Genomic DNA, 18,517 nt, shown 5'->3' with positions numbered 1-18,517 from the left:
TCCCAAAGACAAATAAAACAAGATCCTAGTGCTGCACTGAGCATCATGCCTTTGTAACATTAATGGTAATAACTTATGATTCTTTACATATACATGTTCTGCTTTTATTCAACGCTGCTTACAAATGAGGACAAAAAAACATGGCATACAAAAGCACATTTTGGTAGCCTCAGTTTTCTATACTGCATCTTGTGCCATATTCTTTACATTGTCAGTTCAATCAATCAATCAATCAATCAATCAACACACACACACACGCACGCACGCACACACACACACACACACACACACACACAAACACACAGAGGGGCACACATGTACTCAGAGGGACTGTCAGTCACCTTAAAAGAGTTAACAGCTTAAGTCATTTGTGGATTAATGCGTATTGGAGACGCAAACCATTTAAAACGATTCAGTTCGATTTGGTGAACTGGTTCAAGAATATCCGGTTACATCAAATGATTCGTCCGCGAACCGGATATCCAGACTGCCTTGTTTTTAACTCTCTCTCACAACAGACATGGAAGAGAAGACAATGCTGAATAAAGTCGTAGTTTTTGCTATTTTTGGACCAAAATGTATTTTCGATGCTTCAAAAAATCACTAACTGACCCTCTGATTTCACATGGACTACTTTGATGATGTTTTTCTTCCCTTTCTGGACATGGACAGTAGACCGTACACACAGCTTCAATGGAGGGACTGAGAGCTCTCGGACTAAATCTGAAATATCTTAAACTGTTCAGAAGATGATCAGAGGTCTTACATGTTTGGAACGACACTTGGAAGATGAGTTATTAATTACATAATTTTAATTATTGGGGGAACTAACCCTTTAAAGGCAAAACATGCATTTTATTCACGAATCAGCCACATTTATTAATTTAGCACTTTTCTCAACAGCTACGAACAAATGAGGAATGCAATAAACAAACAAACAAAAGTTTTCTATGTAAATGAGATTTATTTTCTCCCCTTATTTATTAAACTCAGCACATTCAGGCTGCCTCAGTTTTCTATTTCTGTTTTTGTTTCTATTGATCACTGCAGCAGCCAGGAGCAAAATGGGTAACTGTGCCATGTTAATTGCATTCAGCACTAATTGTGTGTGTGTGTGTGTGTTTGCACTGTTTCCTGATTTGCATAATTGCTTTAGTCAATGGGGTGCTAAAACAACAGACAGCATGTGCAAACAAACAAAGCTATTAGTTTATTTCTCTCAAAAACCCATGAATCTGAACAAAACTACAAGTTCACTTCATGACAGGGCCATTTTAACATTAAATATCTGTAGATATTATTCTTTAAATATTTTACAGAATTAACATAAAAAAAACCTTTGCATCCCAGTTAAATGTTTTTGTAAAATTAGATATATTTTTTATTTATTATATATTTTTAGATATTCATAAAATAACATATTTTTATATAAAATTATGTTTTATTTAGGTGGAAATACAACCTTTTTTGTATTAATTAAGCATCAGTATTTTTAAATCATTTAGTTATTATTAAATTATTTTAAATATTTCACAGAATAGATACATTACATTAAATTGATTAAGCAATTTTTCAGAATTTGATTAAAGCATGGAGAGCTATCAGCTATGATATTATTATTTAACATTATTAAACAATTAAGGTGGACAACATTCATATTTATTTGAAAGATTACAATTTCTTGTATTTGTTATTATATTTTGCACTTATGAATTTATTAAGGCATTAAAACAGGTCAATTTTGCTTTCACATTCTCATTAAATGAATGTGGGGTTTATAAGATGGCACAAACTGATGGCAGGAAGCCTCCTTTCAGTGTTGCATGAAGAGGAGACCATCCTCCCGGCCTGTGATGTGCATTCACTACCCAAGTTCGAGGGGTTTCATTTTTCATCAGATGACGGTACCCTGCTGTCTGCAGTAAACCCTCCGCTGGTGTCAACCCCAGTGTGAGCTGCTGCGTTTTGTCAGTTACCGAGGCCCCTTCCCTCACGTTCATCGATTAATGAGATCACTTATTCAAAAACAAACAACGGCAACTTCCTCCTGGTATTCCAGTCAAAACACGCCAGTCCTGCCGTGTCCGCAGCACCCTGGCCAAATTAGCACCAGATGTACCTAAACCATTTTTTTCTCTTCCACCATCCCTGTTTCCTGTCTGGAATTCCACATTCCAAGAGGACTTGGATCTGCCGGGATCTCCTAGATTTGGTCTGCTGTTGAGAATTAGCTGAGATCTTAAAAACCTGTTACAGTACATAGTAAGGGGGTGAAATGAGACTTGCATGTCAGACATGTATTGCTGCATTTACACAGGCATTCACGAACATTTAAGCATGCAAAGTTGATCAAACTGACACATATTACTTTTATCGTTCAAGTCAGTACAGTGCATTAACACAAAAACCACCCGGAGGAGGATGTATTGAAAATGTACTGCCACCATGCATCATTCTATGCATGCACAAACATTTAAAGTGGTCATATGATGCAATTAAAATTTTTCCTCTCTCTTTGGAGTGTTACAAGCATAAAGAAGATCTGTAAAGTTGCAAAGACTAAAGTCTCAAATCCAAAGAGATACTCTTTATCAAAGTTAAGACTCTTAAAACAGCTTGTTCTAACACTCCCCCACATGTCTACATCACTATGTGGAAATATTTGCATAAAGCCGCCCAAATGTTCACGCAAAGAAAGAAGGCGTGGTTTCAGTAACCGCTGTTAGTGTGTTGAAGCAGCAATATCGGAGAGATGCTGTGTGTATCTAGGTGAAAGCAAAAACACTTTATTAGGCCTTCCCAAAATAGATGCATTTAGGAATCTTAAAGATTACTTACAACAGAACAGCAATGCATTTTATGGACAACCGTTTCATGAACCTAGGAGAGGAGGTCATTCTGACTTTGCTACGACAATCTGGCAATTCTGAAACAGTTACTGTGAGGATGTTTTGTTATTAGTTTAATTAATTGCTAATGAATGAGGAATTTTGCACATTGTGTGTGTGTGTGTGTGTGTGTGTGAGAGAGAGAGAGAGAGAGAGAGGGTAACACGGAGTCAGCTGTCTTAACCGTCCCTGGCTTGTGTTCTGCAAACACATATGAGCTTCATCACTGTGTCTGTCACGTGACTCTGATCCGCTTTCGGGCTTGAACTGATGTTAAATCTAAGGACATTATTAATCACAATGCACTGGGTCAGTTGGCCAATCAGAGCAGACTGCACTTGTTGCAAGGAGGGACTTTGTAGAAAATGTCTTGTTTGAGAGGCGGGGCATAGATGACCTACAATAATGTACAGTATTTGAAAAATAATGTGTTTTATGAACATTAAAGCATGTCAACATATTCTGTTACACTAAATTCACAAAATAATGATCTTTAAAGAAGCATCATAAAACCTCTTTAAACATGCAAAGTTGCTCAAAAAGTCTCCAGGCATTTTGAATTTACACGTGGGTGCATATGCACAAATATTTAAACGTAAAAAGTTGTTCAAACTGACAAGTCAAATATACAACCATATGCAGTGCATACATACACATACTACCCCCCCCCCATGCATTTCTGAATTTACACATGCATGTATGCACAAACATTTAAGCATGCAAAGTTGCTCGAACTGATATACTAAAATATTCAAGTCAATACAGTGCATACATGCACACACTGACACAAAAAGCACCTAGAGGAGGATGCATTAAACATTTAGTGCCTCCATGAATCAGTGCCTGGCAGCTCTTTGAAGCTGAGCACATCTCAATAAGGGCTGACAGTATACATCAGCTCCTGCCAAAGAGACAGCAAATCGACCCATTAGCCCACCCATAGCTGTCCAACACCCTGCCTGTCGACACACACCATTCACACTGCTCCTTCAGCCAGGAGGGAAGACTAATTTACTTTTCCACTTCACTGCAATAGGAAAACAACAGCCCTGCAGTGCCTAAACAAAAGAGCCACTTGAGAGGTGATAGGAGCACCTCTGGAAGCTTCCATGCTCTCAGATAAAGCCTACTTAGCAAGAGAGCAAACACACATGTGAACTGTCTCTTTCTCTTTCTCTCTCTGTCTGTATGACGGAGTGCAAATAGCTCCCAGTGTTGTGTTTAGGGCTCAGGAGGACCCCAGGGCTCTGCGCTGGGCCCGCTTAGAGAGTGAATCAGGGCGTTTGAAGTCCAAGGCGAGTTGATGGGGCTCAATTTATGGCTTTCTTCTTCCCTCCTTACTCCTTTCACTGACAGAGGCCAGAGATGTGCGGATAGGTTTGGGGTAATAAAGCTGCCTGTAATGTGCACTTTCAAGACCTTTTAACATTTATACACTTTTGCTTACTGTTACATAGTTTTTCAGCACTTAATCTTTGCCACATATTGCTTAGATCCTATTTGATTTCATTTGTATGTGTCCAGTGTAAATGCTTTAATGGCATTTTCAGTAGAAATCACACAGAACTGATATTGTTTGTCAAATTAAAGTGGTCATATGATCTGATTTAAATTTTTCCTTTCTCTTTGGAGTGTTACAAGCTCTTGGTGCATAAAGAATTGTATGGAGCCAAAAGAGTCTCAATAAAGATAAATGCACACACTACATTCACAAATGCACACATAGGATTCATACATGCACACACATAATTCATAAATACACACACAGGATACACAAGTGCGCACAAAATTCACAAATGCACACACAAAATGTAAAAAGCACAGAAGATTCACAAATGCTTACAAAATTCAGAAATGCACACAAAATTCAGAAATGCACACACAATTCAGAAATGCAAACAACATTTACAAATGCACTCAAGATTCACAAATGCACAGGACAAGATTCAGAAATGTATTTCTGATGCACACACACATTTATCTTGATTTACAAACTGCTTGCGGTCTGTGAACTTCACTGCATTTGTGTGTGAATTTTGAGACTCCTCTGACTTGGCTCGACACACAAATGCCTTTTTTTAACCAGGGAATGATCTGCAACCAATCACATATCTCCCTTGTTTGAGCCAATCACAAGAATGCACCCCACGTGGGGGATTGTTTACTTATAGCCAATCAGCGAACGACTCACTTTCTTCAGCGAACAACTCACTTTCCTCAATCAGCGAACGACTCACTTTCCTCAGCGAACAACTCACTTTCCTCACGCAGCCGGACACCCACTTTGCGCAGCAGGAGACTCACTTTCCGCAGCCGGAGAGTCACTTTCCTCTCGCAGCGAACTACTCCCTTTCCTCACGAGTCACGCAGCGAGCGACTTACTTTCCTCAGCGAACGATTCACTTTCCTCACCCAGGGAAGTTGAGCGAACGATTCCCTTTCCTCACGCAGCGAAGACTCACTTTGCGCAGCCGGAGAATCACTTTCCTCTCTCAGCGGACCACTGACTCCCTCTTCATGTAGGGACCGAATATTATAATTAAAGTGACTTCTATATTGCATCCAAAAGAATATTTAGATATACTTAAAATATTCAAAATATTGTAATTTTTTTTTTTTACTTTCATTAAAATATTTCAAGAAAATGAAATAATTGCCTATTGCAAATTTATGAATCCATGGTTAACTTTTTTTCTGCAGTCACAGTCTGGGCTATATGTATTGAGACATTTTAAAATTTATATTTTGTAAAAAATAATAAAAAAATTAACCTGAATTGTAATCTAAACATCTGTATTTCCATACAATTTCATAAATATGCTGTGTGAACGCGTTCATGTGATTGGCTTATAAGTAAACAACCACGTGGAGTGCGTTCTTGTGATTGGCTAAAAGAAGGGAGACATCTGATTGGTTGCTGATCATTCCATGCATTTGTGTGTCGAGCCAAGTCAGAGGAGTCTCAAAATTCACACACAAATGCAGTGAAGTTCACAGACCGCAAGCAGTTTGTAAATCAAGATATATGTGCGTGTGCATCAGAAATACATTTCTGAATCTTGTCCTGTGCATTTGTGAATCTTGAGTGCATTTGTAAATGTTGTTTGCATTTCTGAATTATGTGTGTATTTCTGAATTTTGTATGTATTTGTGAATCTTCTGTGCTTTTTAAATTTTGTGTGTGCATTTGTAAATTTTGTGCACATTTGTGTATCCTGTGTGTGTATTTCTGAATCCTGTGTGTGCATATGTGAATGTAGTGTGTGCATTTATCTTTATTGAGACTCTTTTGGCTCCGTATAATTGTGTCCGCACTGGATGCAATTAACGCCCAATTTGTAATGGGTTTTATTGGCTTTGTCTTGTGGAGCCAGGACACATGGCATGACAGTGTGGTAAGGGGTGTAAATATTTGCCTCACACACTTGAAGCATTCAGCCAATCACAACGCACTGGATAGCTGGCCAATCAGAGCACACCACACGTTTCAGAATGATGAGCTTTTAAAAATCGATGTGTTTCAGAAAGGCGGGGCATGGGGAGAAACAATAACGTACAGCATGTGGAAAATAATGTGTTTTTTAACCTTAAACCACATAAACACATTGCATCACACTAAATACACAAAATAATGTTCTTTTTAGCAACGTTATATGACCCCTTTAAGTAAATGAGTTCGATAGATAATGAATTAAACACTAAAACACAATTACTGAAACTCATTAACATTTTAATTTCTTATAGATTATTACATTTAAAAATATGTTTTGATAAAATTATGAATATTATATTATATTATTAATAATAATGGTTACAGAAACAAGGAGGAGATTCCCCCTTTCATGCAATGTGGTTTGAATACCCATAAAAGCGCTTTATAAATGTAATTAATTATTATAATTAATATTAAATATTTTACATAAAATACTCCCATTATTACTCTCAAATTACACGTAAAGCTAAATAATAACAATACCATGAAATAACCATGAAATACCATGGTTTTGAACACTACAAAAATTTTAGCAAAAAGTCTTAAATTTGCAGTGTGACTCATTGACATGAAATATAATGAAGAAATAACATTACATGGCTCCCTGTATTAAACACTCATCCACATTAGCGCACAGGCCCACAGACGAGTCCCTGATGGCCACAGTGGCAGGGGTTTGAAGGAAAAGCTCTCATTGCTTGGGATCTGCTTGTGTAAACAATTGGGTTAATGAAGCTCACCGCTCCTAATCCCACCTCCCCCTCCTGACCCCCCCACCCTTTAATCCCACCACACAACCCCAACCTGTCAATCACACTCCCCCGGGGCAGTGTGTGTGTGTGTGTGTGTGTGTGTGTGTGGATCAAGGTGAATTTCAGAGCCTGAATCATACTCAAGCCCAGTTGAGGGCAAAGAGGAGCACAAGTTTAATCAACTCCACATTGTTTCCAGTCGAGTGAGGCACTTCAGCGGTGTTACAAACACTTAAATCATGACCCACTGCTCTGGGGTTTCAAATCAAGCCATTTATAGGCCTTATTATTAATGCCACATATGAGTAAAGCACAAGCCACACATGATGACGTACATGACATAGATGAATAGTATATATAAAAAAGTAATTTTACATTTCACAAAGTAAAATATTTATTTTCTTTCTCATTTTAATTGTTCAAGACCTATACGTTTATAAATGATTATACATTTTACATTTTAATGATTATACATAATATATATAAACTTAATACTCTTTAAAATAAATATATTTGTTATATTATTCTTATATGCATGAGGTTATATTGGTTATAACAATATATGAGGTTATAAAATTGCATTCCTGCAATTTTTGGATGCAATTAATATTATTGTTATTATTACACACACACACACACACACACACACACACACACACATTAATACATATATATATATATATATACCGTGAATTTGCTAGAATTATCCTAAAGGTGTTTGTATCCATTATTTGGGAATAAGTGCAGGAATTGTGTTGCTATAACCTCAGTGCTGTAACCCCAAGCAAACCTGTTGTTATATAAATATACATTATGTACTTTGTGCCTCTCGTTACCCCAGGGCTGTAAAATGGGTGTTAACCAGCAACACCGTCTCTTCCTAAGGAAGTGTTTACAGATCTGTTCCCTACTTAAAACTTTAAAACAATCCTTAAGAGAAAACAGAGCTGTGAACTTTCACGATGAACACAAATCTGGAGCGACCGAGGACACTCTTTCCCTCCCCAGAGAAATAACATTCATTCATTGATTTATTGATTTATTACACCTTCATCACTTTCATCCTAAATGGCTGGTTTTATATGTACCACAATCAAACATGTGCTTTGACCTGACTAAACGTGATGTGTGAAAATGTGATGCTTGTTCTGGTGGGAAAGTCTTTATGCTCTTAAAAATAAAGTTCTTCTGTGGATCTTGGAAGCACTGTGAGCAAATCACTTCAAAAGTAGTGCATATGACTTAAATAATGATTCAAATGTATTATGTTTAACATGTAAAACTAGCATATGACCTGAGAAGACTTGCTATATAGAGACATGCAGGTTACCTTTATGGTAATGTTTTGTCCTCTGTTGACACTCATGGTCATTTTTCATCATCAGAATCATGATGAGATGTTCATTCGGGAGAAAGGTGTAGGCGCTTTGTAATAACTGGATTTGTGTTGCTGTTGAGTTATGAGTCTGATTTCTGTCTTTCTGAATTCACTCCGTTCCGTCCGTTCTCATTCATCAGACGAGTGTGAAGCCCTTGCTGTTCAGCCCATGATGGCAGACAGACACTTTGAGAGACTGAGAAGAGCTGAAATGCATCAAAAACCAAAAACCACCGTGTTATTCGTTTACCATTTTATGTATTAGCAGTTTTCACCACCAACAGCATGTTTTTCTTCCCTCCTCACCTCTACAGTGTCAATACAAGAAAGTGACAATTAACCTCCTTCCCAGGTCTTGGTTGAGGGATCCAAAAAAACATTTGGTTTCAGAGGTTTGTATGAGTCAATTGACAAATTAACTACAGTGTAAGATCTATTTACTACCATAACAAAAATGACCATGCTATTACCACAGTCAAGGACCATGCATCATCAAAATACCATGTACCATGTAAATACTGCAAGTACTGTTATGGCATTTGTTCACATATTATTAACTTGAAATATACAATGGTACTAAAATTCATGTAGCATAGTTTTTATACTTATACTTCCAATAATATCATGGCGAATGTCCAAAATACTTAATACCATGGTACTTTTTTTAAGTGGTGGTATTACAGTATAGCAATGTTAGACATTTATTTATTTTATTTATTTATCCTTTATTTAGCCAGGAAAAAATCCCATTGAGATATAATAATCTCTTCTTCCAGGGAGACCTGATCAAAAACGGCAGCACACATAGTTTCAGACAAATAAATAATTAAAACACAAACAATCCAACAAATCAAAAATAGATTGAAGTTCAAGAAAAGCATTTACAAGACTCTTTAAATGTAGAACACAGAATACATTTAAAAGTGCTCAAAGATGGCAAAGACTCTAATTTCAATACATTTTGTAGGTCGTTCCAAACCCTAGGGGCATAAAAAGAAAAAGCATGCTTTCCAAATTCAGTGAATACTCTTGGGACTTTTAAACAAAGGTGCAGCTGCGATCTGGTACCATGACCATTAGTATAAAAAGTTAAAAAGTTTGTAATGTAAGATGGTAATTTACCAAGGAGTGCCTTTGCAATAAATACATATATGTGTAAATTTCTCCTATGATACAAAGAGGACCATGATAAAGCTTCATACAAAATACAATGATGCATACGGTATTCTGCACCACATACAAAACGTAACGCTGCATGATAATGGTCATGCCATGGTAATTTACAATAGTAGTGTACTATAGTATACCAAGGTACTGCTCTAAACCTATGGTACATGTTCGTAAATACATTACTTAGGTACGTCCATGGTATTTTGGAAATGTACCTTTGTATTCTTGGAAGTACCATGGGCTACAATATAAAAACCATTGTATTTTTCTAAATACCATATTATTTTCATTTGATACCTATATCACTATACCTAGGTACCACCATAGTGCTATATATATATATATATATATATATATATATATAAAAACCTTTACAGTTGTGCAAAGTTGAATAATAATTTCCACCAACATACAAAAAAAAAAAAAAAAAAAGATTCTGGAAGCTACTTGCAGTTTGAAAGAAATACCAAATGTGTGTGTTATGGTTTAACAGCAACTGCTATTTTGGTATCAACCACAGTTACCATGGTAAACCTTTATATGTGATTAAATAATCGTGCTGTTAGGGAATATTTCAGTCTGAACTTAGTGAATTTTACCTGCTAGTTCATGCATATATCTTTGAGAGAGAGAGAATATATGGAGGTGAGCAGTGATCGGGCGGTAAGGAGGATAAACGGGAAAATAACAGCCCTGAAGCAAGAAGCAGAAAATCAGCTGTGGTTTGGCGCTCACCGTGATGGAGCGAGCAAGCTTTTCTGTGCCATACGGGAGTCCTGTGCCCAGATTGTGGATGCTCGAGTCGCTGACTTCAGGGGCGCGGTGCCAAAACCAACATGGCAACTTTCCCCGAGCGGTGCGTTTGGCAGAACCGGGGGAATGTTCATCCCATCATGCCCTGTGTCATGGTGACATGTGCCGCCTGGCAGACTCTTACAAGACTGGAGCTCCTTGCTAGAGGCTTTGTGGAAGACCCTGCTGGTTATTATTTCTATTAGCAGGCGTTTTATTCTGCTCCAGATGCCAGTGCTCGCTCTCCACAGCTGGATCTGCTCAGACTGACTGTGTTTGCTTTACTTAAGAGCTGCTTTGCCAAAAACCACTCTGATATTTTTCTTCATCCACTCTGGTCTCTTCCCCATCTTGTCAGTCTTCGTTTTTGTGTTTGTAGAAGTGATGCCTTTTAGCACGCTTGTGTTTGCCTTTTCTGTTTATTCATTTTTCATTTTTCACCAGGAAGTCGAATCATCAGAACGGCAATTACAGCTCAGCTTTTGATGTGACAGGTTTTTTATTTTAGTTTTTAGTTTTTTTTTTTTTTAATAAATGAATATGCTTTAAACAAGATCAGTTTAAATGAAGAACAACATTATGTGAAAACACTTCGAAATAAACCATCTGTATGATTACGAATTTCAAATTATTATTATTATTTTTTTTTTTTCCCTTTTGAAGTATATTTTAGTGGAATGATTGTGTTTATACATACAATACTGACAGAGCTTTATTATTGTATTATCATACAAAACAAGTGAAAGGAAAGAGAAATGCACAACATTACAATACAATTAAAATAATTAAATTTAATTAATTTAATTAATTTAATTAATTTAATTAATTTAATTAATTTAATTAATTTAATTAATAAAATAAAATAAAATAAAATAAAATAAAATAAAATAAAATAAAATAAAATAAATAAAATAAAATAAAATAAAATAAAATAAAATAAAATAAAATAAAATAAGAGAGGTGCTAAGAGATATAAATAAACCACACACACAAACATATATACTGGCTGCTAACGTTAACACGTGATTCATTAAAAATTCTTAACACGTTAAATATTTAATGCCGTTAATACAAACTTACTGATTTATGTGAAATTGCATAATTAATCATGATTAATCAGAATTAAAAAATGTATCTATTGATAGCACTAATATATATCATGATACATGATATTACCTCAGTAAATGTCTAAAATAGTCACACTTAGGTCAGAAGAAATATGCAATTATACACTTCCAAAGAAAACATGGCATCACTCTGGTGTTTTTCGCTAGTGAAGCACAAGAGTTTTGCTTATACAATGAAAATAACGTTGGCGCCCACTGATTTTCCACAGAAGAAAGTAAGTCATGCTGGTTTGGAACAACATGAGGGTGAGTAACTGATGACACAATTGTTAAATCACAGTCTCTGAAGGGTCATTATCTCTCGCGTAGTTTTACTTCTCAAGTTGATCTGGTTTTAAGGACATTTAAATGTGTTACAGAGAAAAGGCACAGATAAGGAGTCTGATGTTTCTGTTGGTCTTGTTTGACAGTAAGTTGTTTTGACAGTGACATCTAGAGCTGAAGGTGTCATGTGACTGCGATGATTGACAAGAACATTTAACATTAAAAAAAAAAAAAAGTTGCCATAAAATAAGATTACAGAGCTATAAATTTAAGATGTATGAATATCATGTTGAGATCTCGGACTCAGAATTAGTTATTTTGAGCACATTGTTGAGATCTGAAACTTTAAAGGAGGTACCAGAGATTACTTTTTCTCGTTTTCCTCATGAAAAACATCTGAGAATGAAGTTGTTCTACATTGAATCTCATTGCTGTCTAGACAAAACGGCTGCGATATTAAAGAATCTCATGTGCGATTGTTCTTTCCTGTGGGTATTTTCCCAGTCACTCGTGTCGTAAAACATCTTTTGTGTGTTTGGGACACGACCAGTATTCTGTGTATGACAGCATAACAATGGGGAAATTCCCCCATGTTTTCTTCTGAAAATAACGATAGTCACCCGAGAAGGAGGAGGAGAACCGCAGTACTAGTTAACATCAACCACAACCAAAACAAAGGTGCTCAAAATAAGAAAAATAAGTTGGACATGATAAATGTGTGATGCGAATTAAGTGTGCAGTGAAGGATTGTTCATTTACATCTGAAAGTTATCATCAAAATCCTTTGTTTTGTTCACTATCCATCCAGAATTCAGGTCTTTCTCCATCTCAGGGCTTGAACTGCACAGGGGTTGTAAGTGAATAAACATCTCCACAGAGATGATAACACTCCACCCTTAAACCTCTGTTTTTCTGTCATTCCTTCTCTTTTAAATCCACATATCTGCACAGTTATGCTCATTTTGGAGAAGAAAATAAAAACTGGTCGCTTTGGGTTCATCAAACATTACAAACACTCTGGAAAACAAGGCTTTACTAGCTGTGGACCTCGGTCGAAAGGTCATTCAGGCTGCGTGCACCAACCACTTCATCTGACAAACTATTAAAAGTTGTTTTGATGGTTTGGACTTGATTGAACTCATACAGTAACGACTTATTGTAATGTCTGGAGCAAAATATGAAAATAAGCCGCCTTTATTGAGGAAATTAAATTCACTGTGAAGCCAGAAGGGAAGGACACTCCCTTTGTGAGCTCATCAAAATGAAAACGCACTGATATTTGACTGACTGCTGTGGTAACGTCAGTCACACAGGAGACAACAAGACCAAAAAAAGCATTTCTTAATTAGTTTTTTTTTTCTTTATCTTGCTTTCCACTTGAAACATTCTTGAAACAGAAACCACAATATAAAAACACTTGAAAAAATACTAGCTAAGAAATTTATTTTTACTATACCATCTAAGGGAGCACCCTGAGTAGCCAGCTCATAGATGAATATTACAATAAATAGCAGTGCAGTTGTTATTGACTAAAACAAAACTATTCAAATAATATATGTAAATAGAAATATAAATATTAGAAGAAAAAAAACTTCAATGGAAAAAAAATATTAATGTTTTACTACTATTCTTGAAATAAAACATTTAAATTTAATTATTGAAATTACTTAAACTAAAAATTAAATAAAGCTAAACAGAAAATTTACATTTATTCCTAAAACAATTAAATTATTAAAACTATAACAGTATTTAAGTACACTAAAATAACACTGATACATCAATGGATTGTAATGTAATTACATAATTATTTGTCATAATTTAATATGTACTATTATATATATATATATATATATATATATATATATATATATATATATATATATATATATATATATATATATATATTTTTTTTTTTTTTTTTTTTTACAGATTTCTAACTGATACTTCTTTGGTAGTCAATTAAATAATAATTATTTATTTTCAGCATTAGCAATACATGCAGTTTTGCCAAAATTATTATTTTTTTCTCAGTCTTGAAGATTTGCAAGAATTGCAAGAAACTCTTAATTCTGAGTTTATAAACAATTGTTTTCCCCCTCACAATGGAATTCAAATAAATAAATAAATGCATTTTTCTTTTTTTCCTTTTTTTTCACAATTTAGACTTCTGCAACTGCAGGTTTATTTATTTTTTTTAAATTAATTTTTTTCTTAGAATAACTTTTTATTCTGTGTTGGTAACAGGCTTCTATAACTAGCTAGCAATACAGAAAGTAGTTATTTATTGATTAATTGATCAAATTAAAATTAAGTGCCTTTGTGGGTCCATCTTTATGTATTTAAGCTCACTCTCCAAACATGCAGCTCTTGGGTTTGGGAGCAGCTCTAATGTTGTCGATACAAGTGAATATGTCAGAACTGTGGGTCAGTGAGGGTGAAAGGCCACGTGGAGGTCATCTGCTTAAAGCATTAATATTGATCTTAAAAGCGGATTGGAGAGAGTCAGGGGAGTAAGTTGATTTCAGACAGTGTCTTATAAAGAAGCACGCCTCAGGTGGTTTTGGCGCGAGTCTGAGAGAAACTCAAGGAAGGGGGAAAGACAGAGACCGTAGACTATTTTTGTTCTCACACACAAGGGAGGGCAGGGCGGGGGTGCTCGGCGCTTCTCTACGCCCGGGGTCACGAGAGAATACGAAGGTGTGAGAACAAAAAAGAAAAAGAGATTCTGTGCATTTCCTCTCCTGTTCGCCAACTGGCTCTAGGCTGAAGATTTCCCAAACTCTGCCTCTCGCTCTCTGGCCTTTCTCTTGTCACTCAAACCTGTGTGAAAACTCCTCCCACTGAGGCTTCTGAACGCCGGCACACCATGAGAACCTGTGTCAGGTACTTTCTTTCTCATCACTTTCACCTTGCATTATAAATTCTTCTGTCTGTATTTAGAGCATGACGGAGTTCCTAAAGTGAAACTCCCATTCATTTCCCCCATAAAGAACTGAACCATGAGCTCTAACACTATTAAATGATGATATACGCTTATGCAAAAGACACAAGTCCATGTATTTTAACTTAAATAGTTAAACTTTTGGTGTTTAATAACCAAATTGCAAAAATGATTTCCTTGCTCAGTATGTTTGACTTGTTTTACAGTACACATAACTAAACATTTTTAAATAAATACATTTAGGCATTAAGTGAATGTAAAAAAATGTATTGGTAAATATTGTAAAACGAATGTAAATGTTAAATAATGTAAAAACTTTTTTTCTTACACTTTCATGTACTTTTTAAATTGTGTTATATTACAATTACAATTATATTTCAGCAAGTTGATTTGTTTCAAGTCTTATTTTTTTATTGTTTTATTTATTAATTTTTTTATTTTATTTTTTTATTGTGGGCTTGATGGTTTTGTAATTCTTATGGAAAAATTAGTGAAATTAAATACTTCCAGCACCAAAAAAAAAAAAAAAAAAAAAAAGTAAGTAAGCGCTCTCTTTATTTTCCTAATCCACTATACAAACAAATCTCAAATAAAAGATAAAAGAAAAAAATTACAATGGTGTATTGTTAAGCTAGCAACACAATATAAAAAAAATATTAAGCACTCAAAAAAAAAAAAAAAAAAAAAAAAGGTGCAAAAGCTGTCATTGGAGCAGTACCATTACTATGTACACATGATGCACTAATATGTATCTTTAAGGTAATTACATGCACCATTTAGTGGTTAATAAGGTACAAATGTGTACCTTTAGAAAGTGTAATGCCCCACTGACAGCTTTTGTAACTTTTTTTTTTCTGAGAGTGTTTATAATAAATGTAACTGGGTAAATTATGAAATATACAGTCAGACAGAGATTATATATTATGTATATATATATATATATATATATATATAATATAATGTATAATAATTTATTTATGATTTATAAACTATACATAAATATAAAATACATATCATTTATTATGATTACACACATCTGAGAAGAAAATACAATGGTGAGTTATGGTGATTCGGCCTAGTGAAAACTGAAAGAAAATTAGGTAAAATAAAATAAATATACTGTGAAATGTATAATTTTAAATTCGGATTTATACTATTGCTTAATGAAATTGATGAAAGTCTGAAGAAGTAAATGACAGATGAATTATCACCAAAATATGGTTATATTGGATGCACGGCTAAAGAAGAAAAGTGTTTTCTCCTCTCTTTGATTTGATTCATATTGAAGGACTGAGAGGTTAACAAATGAGGGTCTTCCAGCTGCCAGATGGTTGATCTATTATTAATAATTCCCCAAAGCTGATAGGAATCCAATAACTTATCAAAAATTCATGCCACTGTGATCAGCTAAATTAATTACAGGACTAGGTAAAAGGTTTAAAGTGTCCAGGTCTTTCTATTAGTGTATTCAGATTATTGATTCACCATAAGGACAGTGTGCCCAAGATCATTAGTAGCTTCAGTATTGACAGAAGATTGTGACATTTGAATGAAAAATTTGATCAATGATCAGCACTGAAACTCAGATTGAGTCCAAAATTCAGTCTGTACGAAAGAAAAAAGATGTCTTTAATATCTCAACTGTTTCTCAGACAGATATAAGATTTTATCTTCTATTTCTCAGTTGTTTTTCCTGGACAAAAGGAAGGTCCTTGACGTCTCAAACCGTGTTCAGAAGTGGCAAAGAGACCCAAGTCTGCCGTCAAAGTCAGAAACCTCCATATAAACTCAAACATTTCATATTTAATGGTCTGAGCTGCTCTCCACATGCATTTTATAGCTGTATAATAGTTGAGAGTTAATCGTTAAAAATCAAACTGACAATTAATAATCAATTATGATATACAGACAAGTTGATATTTAAATGTGTAACTGATCAATTAAATAAAAATCCTTTGTGATGCAAATTTTAATAAAATGTATAATCAACCAATTACGATAAACTGACTAAAAGGTTGACAATTCAATGTAATATAATGGAATCTTCTGAACAATGAAAGATCAAGCTCCGAGGGAAAAAAATATATAAAAAAAAATAAATAAATAAATAAAATAAAATAGAAAACAATTATTAAAAATGGAGTAGCATTACATGTTTGTTGCGTTCACTCCTATTTTTCAGCATATTGAATAACAGGATTCCTGTGAAGACTAGAGACCGCAAGCTCTTAAATCAAGGTTTACCCGCACGTTTGGGGCCTGTGCTGCAGTTGGGAAGGCAACTGTTGTTTGGCAGCTCTTAAACAGAGACGTGCTAATGCCAGGACCTGCTGTATTGTTTGGTTAACAATGCTTCAGCGCCCGTGGCCATGCGAAACGCCAGCATTCTCAGAGACCCTCCTACCTACACCCAGCTTACAGAGGGACAAACAAACAGAAACACAAAGCTATTGAGAACAGCCTCTATTCATTTCCTAACAGTCGCCTCTGCCCGAGGGAGGATACAGATACATGCACACACACACACACGCACACGCACACACACACACACACACACACGCGTTTGCTCACCTTCTTGTTGTTCAATTTCCCCAACTAACAAAAAAAAAAAAAGAAAATTTTACACATTTTTTATGTTTTATAAAAATGTTTTGGTAACCTCTCTATGTATAGCGCATTATGAAAGTATTCATAATGTACATAATACATTACAAAGCTAAAATGCATTAAAATATTTGGAGATTCTTTGTTACACCTTAAAATGGTTTGTCATTTACTCATAAGAATGCATAGGTATTTTAAAGTATAAGTTACAATTATTCATGAGATCATACAATGCATTACAGTTTTATTAAAGTTAAAACGTTTCAGTAACATTCTGAGAATGTTGCCTGTAAGTTGTGTTCTTTGTGGGCAACACATACAAAAATGATTCATGATACAAGACTGGAATAGATGACAGAAATGTTTTTTTTTGGGGGGGGGGGCGTACTATCCCTTTAAAAGATGGTCTATAAAATCACATACATCCACAGGCGTACATAGATATCTGTACACCTATGGACAAATGTGACAGAGGATGTGTTGTGCTGAAGCCACACGCACATCCAGTCATGTTGCATGAAACTTCATGATATCCAGCAGCATAAAGGAGACAGTAAAAGGTGCATTAGTCACGGCTGCTCCTTTAAGAGCAAAACAGAAAAAGATCCCCCAGTACATGAGCCCTGGGGTCAGGTGCATTTTTGACTGCCGTGGGAACCACAAAATGAAATGTGTGAACGTATCTGTCTCAGCTCTGGGGCTGGGCTTGGGAAAAGAAAAGAGACGCGCTGTGAAAGACACACACTCGCACTTTCACACAGTCCTGATCTGTCATAAAATGTTCAGACTGCTCGTGGCCCTGCTTTATTATAAATCATCTGTGGCCTGTTAACTTCAACAGGCCAGAACAGGTGCCAATCAAATGTTATGGCCAACAAATGTGAGGAAAAAAAGACAATGCTATAAATGCGTAAACATATCTTAGTACTTAAAAAATTAGTTGCAGTGATCTTTATTATTAATATTATGTATGTTCCAATAGATCATCTAAAACTACTGTATATTAAACAGCATTTTGCTCTTTTAAAATTGATTTACATCATTTGGATAATTTGTGCTTTTAAAAATGACTTTGCCACTCTGAAGTACAGTTTAAAAAACATATAGT

Source organism: Carassius gibelio, chromosome A6 (assembly GCF_023724105.1).
Source record: "Carassius gibelio isolate Cgi1373 ecotype wild population from Czech Republic chromosome A6, carGib1.2-hapl.c, whole genome shotgun sequence".
Lineage (NCBI taxonomy): Eukaryota > Metazoa > Chordata > Actinopteri > Cypriniformes > Cyprinidae > Carassius > Carassius gibelio.
Note: the sequence above shows the minus strand (reverse complement) of the source record.